Source organism: Trematomus bernacchii, unplaced genomic scaffold (assembly GCF_902827165.1).
Source record: "Trematomus bernacchii unplaced genomic scaffold, fTreBer1.1, whole genome shotgun sequence".
In the NCBI taxonomy this organism is placed as follows: Eukaryota; Metazoa; Chordata; class Actinopteri; order Perciformes; family Nototheniidae; genus Trematomus; species Trematomus bernacchii.
Window position 1 is genome coordinate 2,497,742 of NW_022987605.1, and position 16,067 is coordinate 2,513,808.

Consider the following 16,067-nt stretch of genomic DNA (forward strand, 5'->3'; position numbering starts at 1 on the left):
GATGTTCTGATGCAACTGTGCTTTAAATGCTAGTTCTTAGATCTGTGTGGCCAGAAAGTTTTGAAAATGTAAAATGTGTTACCCAGCAGACTATCGACACTAAAAAAGCAAACTAGCTGCTTTTTGGTGTGCAGTACATTCACTTTATTCCCATCCTTGGTCTTTTTTTGGTCGCACAAACCAACAAAAATTCAACTTTCTCTTGTTCAGTCAAATCCAAAAAAAACAGACAACCTTTGTTTTAGAACGTTTGTTGGCCAAGTCCATATTGTGTAGTATAATCCAAAGCTTCAGGATTTTACCAAACAGATTTTCCATCTCTGAAGTACTCAGTGCAGCCTGAGAGGTGTGTGTCTGTGTCCTCACAGAGTGTGTTTCCGTCTGAAAGCTCGTCAAACCCCTGCTTTTTATTTGAAAGGATCTGTACTTTTAGGTCCATTAGCCTGAATGTCTTGTTTTCATTTGATTATTGTTCTTTCTATTCTGGACGGCTTGCCCATCGGAGCTTACATCTTTAAATGTGAGACACTGCATGCTGCTTGTTCACAATACAAAGCTAGAAAGGTTCTTTTGTTCACACATCCACAAAGCGTTCAAACTGAGTCCATTAGAGCAGCAACGGGTTTATTATAAGGTAACCATTTCATGTTTTTGAACATGGTAACTCTTTCCAGTTGCCAAGAAACACAGCAATGCCCTTACATGGGCAGTGAGAAAGAATATTGCTAGCTAGAAATATGAATGTAAAAAAAACAGGATTTAAAATTCCAAATGTAATTTAGGAAAGACGTTTTATTTGAACACTTTGTTCAGCATCAAAGACATCCAACATTTTAAATAACTTTTGTTCAAAACTCAGTTTAATTTCTGTTTGCATTGTGCAGCTCTGCATCACCAAATCATATAAATAGTGTGTCCCTAAATGCCATTAAAAACAGCTAGGGGTAATAAGCTAATCTAACAGACAAACTTATTTGACTTTTGTTTATGACCACCATTTGATTTCTAACAGTTACATTAGCTATTCTTCTGCCACGTCTTGTAATATTCCCATTCCTGAGAGGGGATATAAAGGTGCATCACTGGCTTTTTTCTTTAAAACCTTGTTTAATGTATCCTTTCAGAGAGATCGGCACTACAAGCCAGTGTCCAACCAGCTGTGAAATAACTGTAAACCTAGAATACCATTTCAGACTGATTGACTCACTCCACTTGAAGTTATTTATAGCTCACTGTTGGTGATGTTTTGAGATGCTTCTGATCTGGCAGAATTTAAAATGTCATAAACACTATTAGCTATACTGTGAAGAGTAGAGCTGCAGCAATAGATCCTATATGTGGGGAATGTTTCTAGATAAAGTGACTGAGCGAGTAAAGCAGTGGATTATCTCGACTGAACATGGCCATCAAATATTTTTGAATAACTTGAGTTTTACCTCACCTACCTGAAGAGGCCAGCAGAGGGCGACAGAGCGCTGTTACCTCGCTGAAGGGAGCTCTCCTTCCTGTTTCTCAGCCTGCATGACATCAGCCATTACTCACTGCGAAACCAATCCACTCTTAACTTATTTTAACTTAGGCTCCAACACAATTACAGCCCAATAGAGGAGACTGATGGGGAGAGGAGACCCCTGCGGTGATGCTACATCCTGTTAGTGTCTTCTGCCCCCCCCCATCGCGTGTTTCATTACTCCACTATGGATTTGTTGTCTAATACCATGCCATGCTTTACAATGAAGCTTTAAACAATAGACTATACAACCCTTATTGATCAACTGGAGGAGCTCCAGTCATTGATGAGAGGTTTTGGGACTAAACTACGGTTGTCTGGTTTTCATATTAATCCCAGAACCCCATTGCATGTCTACGGAAGACGATAAGTGCCAAATGAGACATTTTTGGGATGTGACGTAAGGTAAAAAAAACGTTTTGAGTCAGACTTAAATCTCGCAATTCTGCGATTCTGATTAAAGTCAGAACTCACATTTTTTTTAAAACTTGACATATCCCAATTTATTTTTCTCATGTGGCGCTCATCCTCTACCATACATGCCGATAAGTCACATGAATCTAGGTATATTTTAATTAGTGTTTTTCAAATTTAGGGTCGGGTTGTGGGTAAAATGCAATTGGACTTTACAAAAATATGTATCTAACCTTTGTAAAGCCACTATTTGTAGATCTAATTATGGCATTTTTCTAATTCTGCCTTTTCTTTGAGATCATTTAGTCGATTCTAGTGAAATTGATTTCAGATTTTGGCCAGTGGTAATGTTTTGCTTTCTGCCTTTCATTCTCAGTTTGAATGGATATTCCTGCAGTATTTCTGTGGGTGAAGCGATGTGCTTACTGTCTGTCACTGTTTATTTCATTTTTTTATTGCAGCAGCCACTAGTAGGCACGAAATTCGAACATATTTCAAATACAACACACAGTGTTTTTTAATGAACTAAGAAATATTTTGACCACATGCCACACTTAAGGCATGACTGTACTGTTATTACTCTTTGCAACACTATTTTCTAAAGGCAAACGATCACTTCATGCAGAAGAAAAGACTCGTACCTCCAATACTGCTGAACATAATGACAAATTGTAGATTAATACATTTTAGCTATTTAGTGTCAAGAGCCATATTAGAATTTTCAAAAGCACATTCTTTGCTGTTAAAAAAGGCATTCTAACTAATTTATATTTAGTTTCCTTTAAAAGAGAAACAGGTCATGTTGTCCCTTTTTTGATTTGGTTTCTAACCCAATCTAAGCTCATGCGTTGTTTTCTCCACACAGCCCGGAAACTCTCCGGATATGATTTGCAGTCACTCTGAATTGTTGTTCTGTCTGTCTGATCTGTAGTTTCCTGTCCCCGACTTCAACTCAGACACAAGCAGGGGAAGATCTTGTTCTGCCTTTACTGCTCTAATAACAATACATGTTTTCTCTTCAAACCTGTCCTCGATCAACAACAACACGGATCAGTGTGTGCTGTTTCAGATGAACCTGTGTTAATATGCAGAGAGCCGCTCCGACAGACAGTCTATTTTTGCTAAGCTTTAGCAGCTCCGTTATTTTAACACCCAGAGGAGGAATATTTCAAACAGTGCATTTTCAGAACTTGTGAAAAATAAAAAGTGAGTCCGCTGGTGAAAACAGATGTTTATATTGAGCACTATCTTTTGTACTCAGATCTATTTTGGTGACAGGAACAGAGTGTACAGATGTGTGCATGTATTTTATGCTCACTGTGTCACACGTTGTACAATTCAAGTCCGTCACGACAGAACCGTGTTTCAGTATGACAATCTTTTACATGAACTTTGGAATCACTGCGAAATATCTATTTGTAAATAAATAATGTTCTTTTATAAATGCTTTTGTGTCCGTGCTGTTATTGATGCTTTGTGAAATGAATGACCACATGTTGCTGTGATGTTTTTCTGGATTTCACAATGATTCATATCTTTTATCACATTTTAATGAGTTTTAGGAGATAATACATTCGCCAACATCTAATATCTAATACAATCACTCTTGTTCAATTTTCTATCGTTAGAACATGTGTATGATCTTCATCTGTTACAGTTCATTGTGGTTTGTTTAGCTAGCAGTGTGTGGTGGCTTTATCCTGGGAAATATTTGACGCTGTCCATCCATCCATCTTCTACCGCTTATCCGGAGAAGGGTCTCAGAGGACCCCAAACTTCCCTTTCCCCACATCAACACCTCTGACTGGGGGGTTCCAAGGTGCTCCCCAGCCAGCGTGGAGATGTCATCCCTTCACCTGGTCCTGGCTCAGTCCCTCGGTCTCCTAGGGAGGCAGCTAGGCAGCATCCTTACTACCCACCACACCTTAACTGGCTCCTTTCCACGCCAAGTAGCAGCGGTTCTACTCAGCACTGGGAAAATGCTGCTCCAAAAACAGGTAAAAAAATTATGAAAACAATGTGTTCTCGCTTGTAATAGTAATAGAAAAACCTGCCAATTGAACAAGGTGAAATGTGCTTGGTAAGATTTCTTGAAATAAGATGGGGTAATTAGCTGGGGAAACCTATTTTGAACTATGTTTTCAAAGATCAGGAAATGTGTTACAAAATAAGCCAGAAATGCTCAAAAGTGTTCTGTTTTCTGATGTTAGTCAGAAAACAGAACACTTGTTTCACCTGAGATCCAACTGAAAATAAGATGTCTTTGACTTAAGATATTTCAGAGGCATTGTTTAAAACAAGACCCTATATCTCACTGCATTGTTACTTCTTAAGTTAGTATGTCTTATATCCAGTGTAAAGATATTCTGATTAGAAATAAGACAAATATACTTGGCAAGATTTCAAGTTTTGCTAGTGATCTCTCCCTCATCCCTAAGGGAGATGCCAGCCATCCTCCAGAGAAAACCTATTTCAGCTGATTGTATCTGCAGTCTCTCTCTTTGGGTGATGACCCCCCCTTCATGACCACAGGTGAGGGTAGGAACAAATATGGACGGTAGACTGAGAGCTTTGCCTTATGGCTCAGCTCTCTCTTCATCACAACGGTGGACTGCAATACCGCTCCCACTGCTCGGTTCTCCTGCCAATCTCACGCTCCATTTGTATATGCCACGATTGACATGGTACTTTCCAATTCCAATTTGGCAAGCTGTAGTGCTATTCCCAAGATGTGAGTTTTTAAGTAGTAGAACTATAAGCTGTAGAGATTTCTGCATTCTCTCCAATCTAATGGAACACAAAGAACTTTAATTCTACTGAGCGACACCGCCAAATGCAATGGTGTAAAGTAACCAAGTATATTGACTCAAGTACAATTTTGAGGTGCTTGTACTTTACTTGAACATTTAAATGTTTAGCTCCTATTCTACTCCACTACAAGTATTTAATACCTTTAGTTACTTTACAGATGTGGATGAATGATGTGAAATATAATCAAGTGTTAAATCAGACTTTAGTTCCACCTGGAGTAAATTCACAAGCTACCCTGTAGTATACAAAGTCATTCAAACTAGCTGTAACTTTACCAGCTTTGAGAACACTTTCATGATCAATCATTATAAAACATATCATATATATTATTCTGAAATGGACCAATCTGCACAAAGAAAACCGACTAATTTCACAGAGCTTGGTGGGATGTGTGGCAAGCCTCAATGAAACACCATTACAATCTGATGCGGTTTGGAATCAAAGGGCGTATACAAATGATTTATTTTTGTACTAAAGGCAGGAAGCAGCCTTGTAATTAGACTAGATAAATATAGCATTACAATACACAGGATTTAGTTCTACTGTGCAGTATTTAATTTGACATTGTGTTTTATCTCAATTATACGGAAGATTATAAGGGGAAATAATTTGATATTCCTTTTTTTTGTCTTTTTTTTTTGTATATCATATTGTCACATCCCACATTTCTTTTTCTAATGTGGCCCTAATCCACTAAAGTAAATTTGACATTAACTGATGATTCATTGATTTATATGCCCCATTATGTGAGATGGCTGTGGCTCAGTGGATTAGTGTGTTGAGGATCACTGGTTCCATCCCACTGCAGTCCTTAGGTTCATCTCAATACCCCTCCTCGACTCCTCTCTTCCCCTCCTCCGGGACTTGACCCGGAAATCGATCAAGACACGCCATGTTGAAGGACGTCCCAATAGCTGTAATGCACACGGAGGAGTCGAGGAGGGGTGAACAAGGAGGGGCGAGGGAGGAGACGAAAGGGAGGATACACGAGAGCAGACTACGTGGAAGTGTTTTCACTACTCGCGTATAAAAGCCCCCACCTTCACAGCTGGTCGATTTCAACAGAGGAAAATGAGTGGAAAAGCATCACATAAATGTAAGTGCTCACTCGCTACGTGGGAATTAATATGTGCAATTCATTTGTTAAGGTTATACTTACAATCAGTGGCGGCCGGCCCATAGGGGCGCCGCCCCCCCTCTTCCCACATTACAAAATAAATAATATATATATATATTTTTTAAAAAATATATTTTTTATTTTTATTTTGAATGAACAAGGTAAATATTATATAATTGGTATCAGTAAAATGTATAATCTACAATAAAATCTCGTTTAAAATTGTGTTACGATGTCTAAAGTTACTGATAAATCACATGTTTCCTGCCTGGCCTTGCCCGTGTATCATTACCCTCTCTCGTCTGGGCGCTAAGAGAGGAGCCCTGAGCCAGTGCAGCCAGCAGCCAACACATTGTTGACTGTTGCTATCTGTAAACTATGCCACCGAAACATAATTTCAGCCAATCAGCGTCGTCAAATCTGATAGTCATAGGGCGCCACTGGTCAGCGCCCAGTGCAGTCTGTGAGTAGTTTGGACAGTGACTCGTATCCGGGTGACGCAGTAGTTGATGAGGATGGCTTTGTGTGCAGGTGGAGTCTCCGGACCTCGGTCCCCGCCCAATTCCGTTCAAGAGCTAATCTCCAATTCTTTCGAAAGGAGAAGTTTGGGAGATAAATTGTTGCTTAAAGACCTTGGACCGGACCAACCCAATTTGTATATATCACAGCAAGCTCGTGAAAAAAACAAAACGTATCAACGAGGCTTCTCACGTAGCTGGTACACCAAAAAGGCTTGGCTAGCTGGATGCAAACAGGTGAATGCTGTCTTTTGTTTCCCATGCTTGCTCTTCAAACAGCCGGGGACAGACACGATGTGCCCGTGGACTGTGACGGGGGTAAATTATATGAAGCATTTAATAGCATATAATTAATGCTACTGAAAAGATGCTATTAATGACCAGAAACACAATATCTACAGTTTTTATATCCCACATGCAGTTCACTGTAAAGCCACTTGGTGGAGGTGTTGGTTCATAAAACATGAACAGTTTTAAGAAAGAAAAAAACAAAGACCAGTTCTGAGAATACAAATTCCTGGTACAGTGGAAGATGTTCAGGTTGATAAATAATATTTTCCACACTGAAGATTATGGAGGTATTGATCAGTCTTCTCATATTTGTAAGCCTCAATTTGTCCTTCCCCCCCCCCCCCCCTCTAACATCACCAGAAGTAATAATTTAAGGGGTCATTCATCAAAAAAAAATTCGGGGGAGCATCTTCAGAGCCTCTGAAAATGCTAACACATTACTGCACAGAAACTCACTCATAAAACCTTATTATTTATCTTTTCTGCACATCCAACCCATCGATTCGCATCGTGAGATGACACAGAATCGATGGGTACATACATTATCACTCTATGATAAGAACTCGCGACTTTATAAACAAAAACAGACATCAAAACATGTGGCGCTAGGTAGCTAAAATCACTAACATGGCTTAGCTGTGTCGTTGTCTGGTCAAAACTGGTCTTCCATGGCATTAAAACGATAAAAACGCTGCTGAAGTTAATCCATAGGTTAATCCAATGTGTCTGTGTCCCTTTGAAATGATTTATGATAATCCATAAGCAATAAACCCTGCTTTTCCGTTTCCAGATGTCAGAGCGAGAGATAGCTTCACTCTCATGCAAAACTACATGCGCAAAGCCCCCACCTTTTTGTGTTAACGTTGGAGTCTATGTGTGTGACGACCCCTGCTTTAAGGTCTCCTGTGGTGTGTGTGTGTAGGGCCCTTTAATGTTCCTCCTCTGCTTGTGTCCGTCTGATTGAGGACACCTGACGCCCTGATTGAGGACACCTGACGGCTGGCGGAGGATTAAGAGGCCTGGGCCAGACTCTCGATCTCGCTCTCCCGCAGAGGACCTGACCGTGGAGCAGCCACGTCGCTTAGCCTTTTTGTTTTCCCTTTGTGCTAGTTTTTTGTGGTTTACGTTAAACTTTTGTTAATAAATATATTTTTCATATATGTTCTTGTCCTTCCCACGCTTTTTGTTATGGCCAAGAGCCAGGCCATGACAATGTGAAAACCCCCCTTCGATTCTATTGGCTCTAACGGTCAGAAAGTGATGTCAATCACCAAAATCAACCAATGGGTTCCAGAGAAACGGAAAAAACGCCCATTTCCACCCAAATCACCCCAGAGGTGGATTTCTTTTTGCTAAACCTCTCTAAAAAGGTCAAATGTCACTTGTTTTGCATCAATCTCGATACAGGGTACTTATTATATGTTGTACTTTGGATTCCTTGGATTTGGCTTTTAGTCTACCTTACCATCATCCAAGGGTAGTTTTCACTATAAGTAAAAAATAATTTTTGGACGGACACAATAATTTACAGTTTTTTTACTATGTTCAATCTGAATTTTCTTTAAAATAAAAAACATCTATATTGATTCTGACTTTTCTACATCCAACTCACAGGTTTATCATTACTTTGAGAAAAAATATTATTAATTTAACCCTTTTAGAAGTGTAGTTATGGTCATTTGTTCTGGAAATGTCTTTTTCGAGCCTGAGACCTGAAAAACAGGCTCAGGGCTTAACAGGTTAATATACCCACATGACAGCTAAGGTCAGACGAGCTTTATTTAACAGCTGGTCTTATGTCTGTGACCCCTCCTGTTGTTCATTGATAAGCCTGAAACATGCACTTGTCAAGGTTCAGAGGCCAATTTTGCAAATATGGCAGTAGCCATCGATCATCTTAAGATAAGATAAGATATACTTTATTGATCCCAAGTTGGGAAATGTTTTTGTTACAGCAGCATGTACTACTTTGTTCTACTACAATTCAGAGGTTATTTTTACTCCACTACATTTATTTTAGTTACTTTGCAGATTCTGATTAATGATGTGAAATATAAACAACCCTTAAATCAGAGTTTAGTTACACCTGAGCCAAATTCAGGGAAGGTGATTGTACTTTGTCAGACTTAATATTTATCTGTGGATACCCCCAACGTCTTTTTCTTATTCAAAAGAAGACCTTAACTTAAAGTATTCTTTCATGTTTAAATAAAGCCTTATTAGTTTGTCTGTTTTGCACATCCTCCTATTAATATCTTTGGACGTCCTGCACTAAACTGTTTTATTGTAGACATCACTACAGTATCTTCTTGATATTTTCTATTCTATATTTCTGTCATTGACCTTCTACTTTCGCCCTATGAAAGTATGTACTCTTAATATTTTTTTCATCAAATATAACATAATTTCAACCAAAAAATTCAATAACGTTTTTTAACCACTAGGTGTCCCTTTCTATCAGCTGTGCACCGTTATGGTGTAAATATAACCTATCTACCAATTGTATAAAATATAAAAGTCAGCCGAATTAATGTTGATACTGCAAGGAGACGTATTTTGTGAATATAAATGTAAGATGTTGTTTAATTGCTGATATATTTATGATTCACGTCACATATTCAGTTTCGGCGGCAGTTCTTCAAGTTTGTCCAGAAGTCTTCTAATCAGGGCTCTATAAATAAAGAACTACGGCAGATGTGTAATATTTAATGCAGCCGAACCGTGTATTACAATGCAGTTATGTGATGACTTCCAAAGAGAAAAGCAAGAACACTCGGAATAAAGTATTATTTTATTTTTTAAAAATGTTTTCGGATTTCACATTGCATAAACAGCATATCCCAACATGCATTAAACAATCCAATCACCGAGCTGAGGATCTTTCCTACGTCTGTTTCCGGTATTGTTCCTGTAATGAGAGTTCACATTTATGCTACATTGAAGGGTGGAATTAACTACACATCTTCAGAAACATAATTTGCTTCAGATATAACTCATTCAGTAATCACACTAGTTACTAACATTGCCCCGACACGCGTTACTTCGTTACTTTTATAAAATCAGTCATAATCACACTGACATACATGAGGGGTTTCCGCCGCAGGTTTATATGTACGCAATCTGCGCGACTTGCGCGTCCACATCTCCACGTGCAGTGCTGCATAAATCCAGTTAAGCCCTGAGCCTGTTTTTCAGGTTTCAGGCTCGAAAATGACATGCCCAGAACAAATGACTATAACTTCACTTCTAAAAGGGTTAAATTAATCATCTTTTTTCTCAAAGCAAGGTTACATCTGTGAGTTGGATGTAGAAGTGTCAGAATCAATATAGATGTTTCTGTGTCAGAGTAAATTCAGATGGAACATTGTAAAAAAAGGTACATTCTTACCTCCGCCTACAAAAAACCCATTACTTATAGTGAAAACCACCCTTGGATGATGGTAAAGTAGACTAAAAGCTTTAGGAATCCAAACTACAACATATAATAAGTACCCTGTATCAAGATTGATGCAAAACAAGTGACATTTGACCTCTTTAGAGAGATTTAGACAAATACAAATAATATGAAATCTCCGGTTTTTACATAAAAATGCAATGATGGATTATCAGTAATCCTTTCAAAGTGACACAGACACATTGGATTAACCTATGGATTAACCTTCAGCGGCGTTTTTTATCATTTTAATGCCATTGAACACGACTATTGATCAGAATAACAGCTAATTTGAGACGATTTCCCGTGAATGTTCCGTAATTCACGTGTTGTGACGTCTGTGTTTGCTTCCCCTGTCACGAGTTCTGATCGCTTAGTGATTATACTTATACCTATAGAATCTGTGGAATCTCAGCTTTAATTTGAGATCTTGTTTTTGCAGTTACGATAAGTAATAAGGGTATTTTTACCTTGAGTTCTGTGGTAAGTGTGTTAGCATGTTTTCGCTCAGGGCTCATTTAGACGCTTCTTGTGAGCCCTGAGACACAGTTTCGTGAAAAAACACCCCACTGCCCCCTGTACAGGGGGCTCTAGGGCTTAACAGGATAAACATGGCTGAGTCAGCGATAACTTTCGAGGGGTGGAGGTATGCCCATTATTTTGAGTTCGTCCGAAGAATAGACAGGAATGTGACGGTGAGGTGCAAACTGTGTCCAGGCCAGAAGCTGTTATCCACTGCTGTAAACACCACGTCAAACCTCAAAGAACACATGCTAAGGTGAAGCTAATAGCTAAGGACCCCCGAACCCAGAGTGAGGATGTTGTGAGTGCGCCACCGCCGACTCCGAAGCAGCAAAAATTACCGGTAACCAAAGCAGAGATGGACAGGCTTGTAGCATCCTTCATAGTAGAGAAAATGTTGCCCATTTGCACAGTGGAATCACCATCGCATCGTTCAGAGATATACTGCGCAAAATACAGATAGCAGGAGACAGAGGACAGCCATGGTCAGAGCTATCTGGATCAGTCTTATGCGACAATGGAAACTGAACTAAAGAGAACATTTGAAACTTTAGCAGTCTGCGTGATCTGGGAGGGGCGGGCCGGCCCTGCGAGTAAAGTAACGAGTAAAGTAACGAGTTACTTTATGTAGAGAGTAACGAAGTAGTGTAATATATTACTTTTTAAGTAATATGTAATATGTAATATATTACTTTTTTTTAGTAACGACCCCATCTCTGATTGTAACCATTAAGAAATGCCAACTGCATTAAAAACCCAGTTAACAAACACTAGGTAAAGTATTTTCCTTCAGTAATGAAGATGTAATTCCAATGTAGACACACCTGGGGTCGCTGTTCAGTCTGTTACGCTGAGCCATGCATTGTCTGGAACGTAAAAGGGACGAAGAAGACGAAGTGAAGTGACGTACTTCCGGTTCAACATGAAAACATTCCCAGTTAAACATGCAAAAACAAATCGCCAAATAAAAAGATAAAACACTGGCATGTAATTTATGTTAGAATAAAGAGAATGGTTTTGAATAATAGATGAGAGTAAAATCTACGTCACTTTACGGCCCCGCCCACTTTTGGGGAAACCAACGTTGTCATTTGAACGGCGATCAAGCCTGAAGCCACAGAGCTCTTCTTTTAATGTCCTTTCTTCTTAGAGGAAGTACAGAAAAACGTAACTCTGGATTTGTTTTAATGTTTGAGGTGCAATAAACGACACAGCAGCTTTTTGGCATGATACAACTATTATTTTCTGCCTCGCTCATGAGAGTAACAGCTGGCGAATTACAGCCTCGCCTACTGATTTTAATTTAACCATATATCGAGCCCGATTGTCGATTTCAAATGTGTGCTTGAAAATGATATTTGTTAAATTACTATTATCATTATTATAAGCAAGACAATAAATGGCAAAGATATGTAAAAAATAACCGTATTTAAGATACGTTGATAACAAACGTAACGTGGGAGAAAATACGTTTCTAATTAAACGTAATTGAGAATGCAGTTTAGTTCTGTGGGAACGTAATTTTTAGGAGACAGGGTTGACAGGCTGACGCTCCCGTTGATTGAAAACGCTCCTGTGGGTCGTATTATGGGTCGGAACAATCAACCTATTTAGTCGTATTAGTTGGAGGACTTTTTTTTATTTTTATTGGGACCGATGGTGAGACGCTTAACCTCATACAGCTGCGGTCTGAACATGACCACCTGTTCACAGGGAGAAAGCATAGTGCCCAAAAAGCATGGGAGTAAGTTCTCTGAAGTTGTAAGTTAAAAGTGTAACTGTTTTCACCTAATCATTTTTATGGATGTATACATTTCTTTGCTCAGGGAAATACTTAAGAAAATGGGACTGCAGGGACTTGTCGGCCCTTCCCAGGTGTCCAAGAAATGGGACAATTTAAAACGGAAGTATAAGGTGTGGTAAAAATGTTGTTTAGCACCATGAGATGTTTTCTGCTCTTTAGATGCATGATTTGTGTACGCTTAATCACTGAACACAATATAGCCTATGCTTGTGTAATATAATTTCAAAGCCTGTTAACCTGTTAAGCTCTGGGGCCTCATTTATAACGCCTTGCGTAGGATTGACGTAGGAAGGTTGCTTATGTAGTACAAAGCACAAAAATAGGTACATACATTTTCCGCCATTTTCCGATTCACAAAACATTGCGTACCGGCGAGGGAAGTGCGTACGGCACTCCCTACGCCTGTTTCCCTTGATAAATCACAATCGACTCGTAACGCCCATATTTGCGTATAGTTTCATAGTCAAAGAAACGCCCATTCATTCATTCATTTTGACTGACTGCATGAAGAAGATCGCAGGAAATTACGATAGAACAGCTAAAAAAGACATCTCACACCGTGTCAGATTTTGGTTATTGTGGGGAGGTCGAGATAAATCATATTGTTTGGTGGATGCAGTTTGAACCAGAGTAGCAGCATGGAGGTCGGATCGTCACCAAAATAAATAAATAAGTGGTCCGAAAAAAGTTAATGACAAAACAAATACACATAACCTTCCTCAGGCAGTGTGTTTGTCCCGGGGACAGGAGACACCCCCTTGATGAGAAACTGTAAGAAATGATCGGGGAATCCCTCCGGAGTGGAGTCATGACGACTGGATCTGAATTATTTTTGTTGTATTTGGTGGTTTGTGTTCCAGCTGTCGATCAGCAACTATATATACATAATCCACCAGTTAAACGAAATACAACTAATAGATTGTGTTATATTAGCTGTACAATTTACCACATATGGTGTTCTTAGTTTCCATCCCTCCTGTGTTTTACGAGCGACTTATCAAGTCTTGGCAAACGACATAAAACACGATTAAACGTGATAGTATATAAAACCATGCTCGTATCTACAACCTATAGAAATGCAAAACGGCGTCAGTTTAGACGTAATTCTGTCCTCCTGCTTACCGCATCATTTATGAGAAAACATTTCATAACATTAACACAACATATTCGAGGTGGTTTTAAATAGCATATCCGTATTTATTTATTTCTCCAAGTTATGTTTTTGTGTGCACTGAGGAGTCTCAAACAGGCGTTTGTTTAATCATTTAAAGATTGGCTTTAATCAATGTTTGAAAATGAATTCTTCATATTTGATAAATGAGAGGTAACATTTTATTTATGGTATTATTTCCACATATTTCTCTCCATTCTTCCTTCTGCCAACGGTGTCGCAGTTTCTCGTCTCTCCCGTTTGTGTGCTTAGTGCGTACGCATGGGTTAGAGTTTGCGTGGAGGACAGCACATTTTCCCGTCAAGTTAGTATTTTATAAATCGCAAACATTGCGTAGAACCTGGCGTACGACATTTTTTGAGCGTATATCCCTTTATAAATGAGGCCCCTGAGCCTGTTTTTCAGGTCTCAGGCTCGAAAATGACATTCCCAGAACAAATGACCATATCTTCCCTTCTAAAAGGGTTAAATTAATAATATGTTTTCTCAAAGTAATGATAAACCTGTGAGTTGGATGTAGAAAAGTCAGAATCAATATAGATGTTTTTTATTTTTATTTTTTTTAAACTTTCTTTTATTGATTTTTTCACAAGGTAAAATTACACACAAACAAATATTACATTTCAGAGAGAACAGTGCCTGTACGGAGACGATCTACATACAGATGTAGCACTCCAGATAGGACTCCAGCTTACAGCTTCCTGCCTAAGACCTGCCTAAGACCAGCATCTGGGAATGTTAAGCCCTCCCACTATTTTCCAAGAGGGCGTTGCCAGATTTTCAATTTCAGGATTTAACCAGGAGATGGCGCTTCATTCACAAATACAGAAAGACAACTTTTCATGGACTTTCAGTTTTGTTTAGAAGAGCATAGAGTGGCGAAGTCCCTCCCCTTCCGGTGGACCTCCATGGGACCTTATTTCGGAAAAATTATGTATTGAAGTCAATGGAGAGAGAAAGATTATCTTTCGATCCCGTTTGAATTGTGCCACGAATTACACATATGTTGTTTGTCAATTTAAAAGATAATTTTGCAAGTAAAAAAAAAAATAATTTGTCGTAAAACTGTGAAGTAACACATTTGTTTGTGTGAAACGCTCAATGAACTACATCTCTGGTGAACAACACACGTCACCAAGATGGCCGTCACTACTGTCTTGTCAACACAACGACCCTCACTATCACCACAATGAAACACGTCCTGAAGAATGTCATGCAAAGCTGCCTGCCTGCCTTCCTTTGATTCTCTCTGAACTGCCTGGTCGTTTTAATGTTTAATGTCAACCATTTGTGCAGATAGCATGAAGTAGAGAAGATCGCCGATGCTAACGTTAGCGTTAGCATTTCTCCCCCGGGCTTAAATGGTGTATTATAGAATGATCACACCGGTGACAGTACTATTCAAAGGGTTCACGAAATATGACTACTACTCTTACTGTTTAACATTTTGGGTTACTTAATGTTACTTCATGTTAAGGCTAATAAAAATGACAAGGCTGTAATGCTAACTAACGTGCTAGCTACTAGCTAGGTAGCTAACTTGATCCACACACTGCTCTTTCATCAGACGGGAAGCGAAAGAACGAGCAAGACCCATTGCTGGTATAATAACAACCTGGTACTAAGCACACAGGCATCTTGTGAAAGTTATCTTATCTTAGCCAGCGCCATATAGATAGATTCTATCTATATGGCGCTGATCGTATATATACGGTATTATACGTATATCGTAGTGTCTCAATTGTGACATCACTTACGCGACTCTGGGATTTGTAGTCTTATATTTCAACAGTTTTACGACAAACTGTGACTTTTTTGACATGGAAATGATTTTTTAAGATTGACAAACATCATATGTGTAATTCATGGCACAATTCAAACGGGATCGAAAGATAAGTTTTCTCTCCCCATTGACTTCAATGCATAATTTTTCCGAAATAAGGTCCCATTACCCGGAAGTAAGTGGGCGTGACTTCGCCACTCTATTTGAACACATCAATATTTTAGATCAAATAAAGTATATCTAATCTTGTAATTCAATAATATATAGTCTTTATATATTAAATAATCATAATAATAATGTAAATGTTTACATTACACTTCTTTATTTGTCATGCGGTCTACCTACACTGTAAAATGTATTATCTCTTCGATTTACACACGGCATCTATTGCACTTCTGTCCATCCTGGGAGAGGGATCCCTCCTCTGTTGCTCTCCCCGAGGTTTCTCCCATTTTTCCCTTTGAAATGTGGGTTTTTCTCTGGAAGTTTTTCCTTGTACGATGTGAGGGTCTAAGGACAGAGGGTGTCGTTTTCTCATACTGATATTCTGAACAAACTGTGCTGTTGTATTTGCTGTAAAGTGTCTTTACTGTAGGGTATTTTTATTATATGTACAGCACTTTGGCTCGACCAAAAATCGTTTAAAAATGTGCTATATAAATAAAACTTGATTTGATTTGATTTGATGCTCAT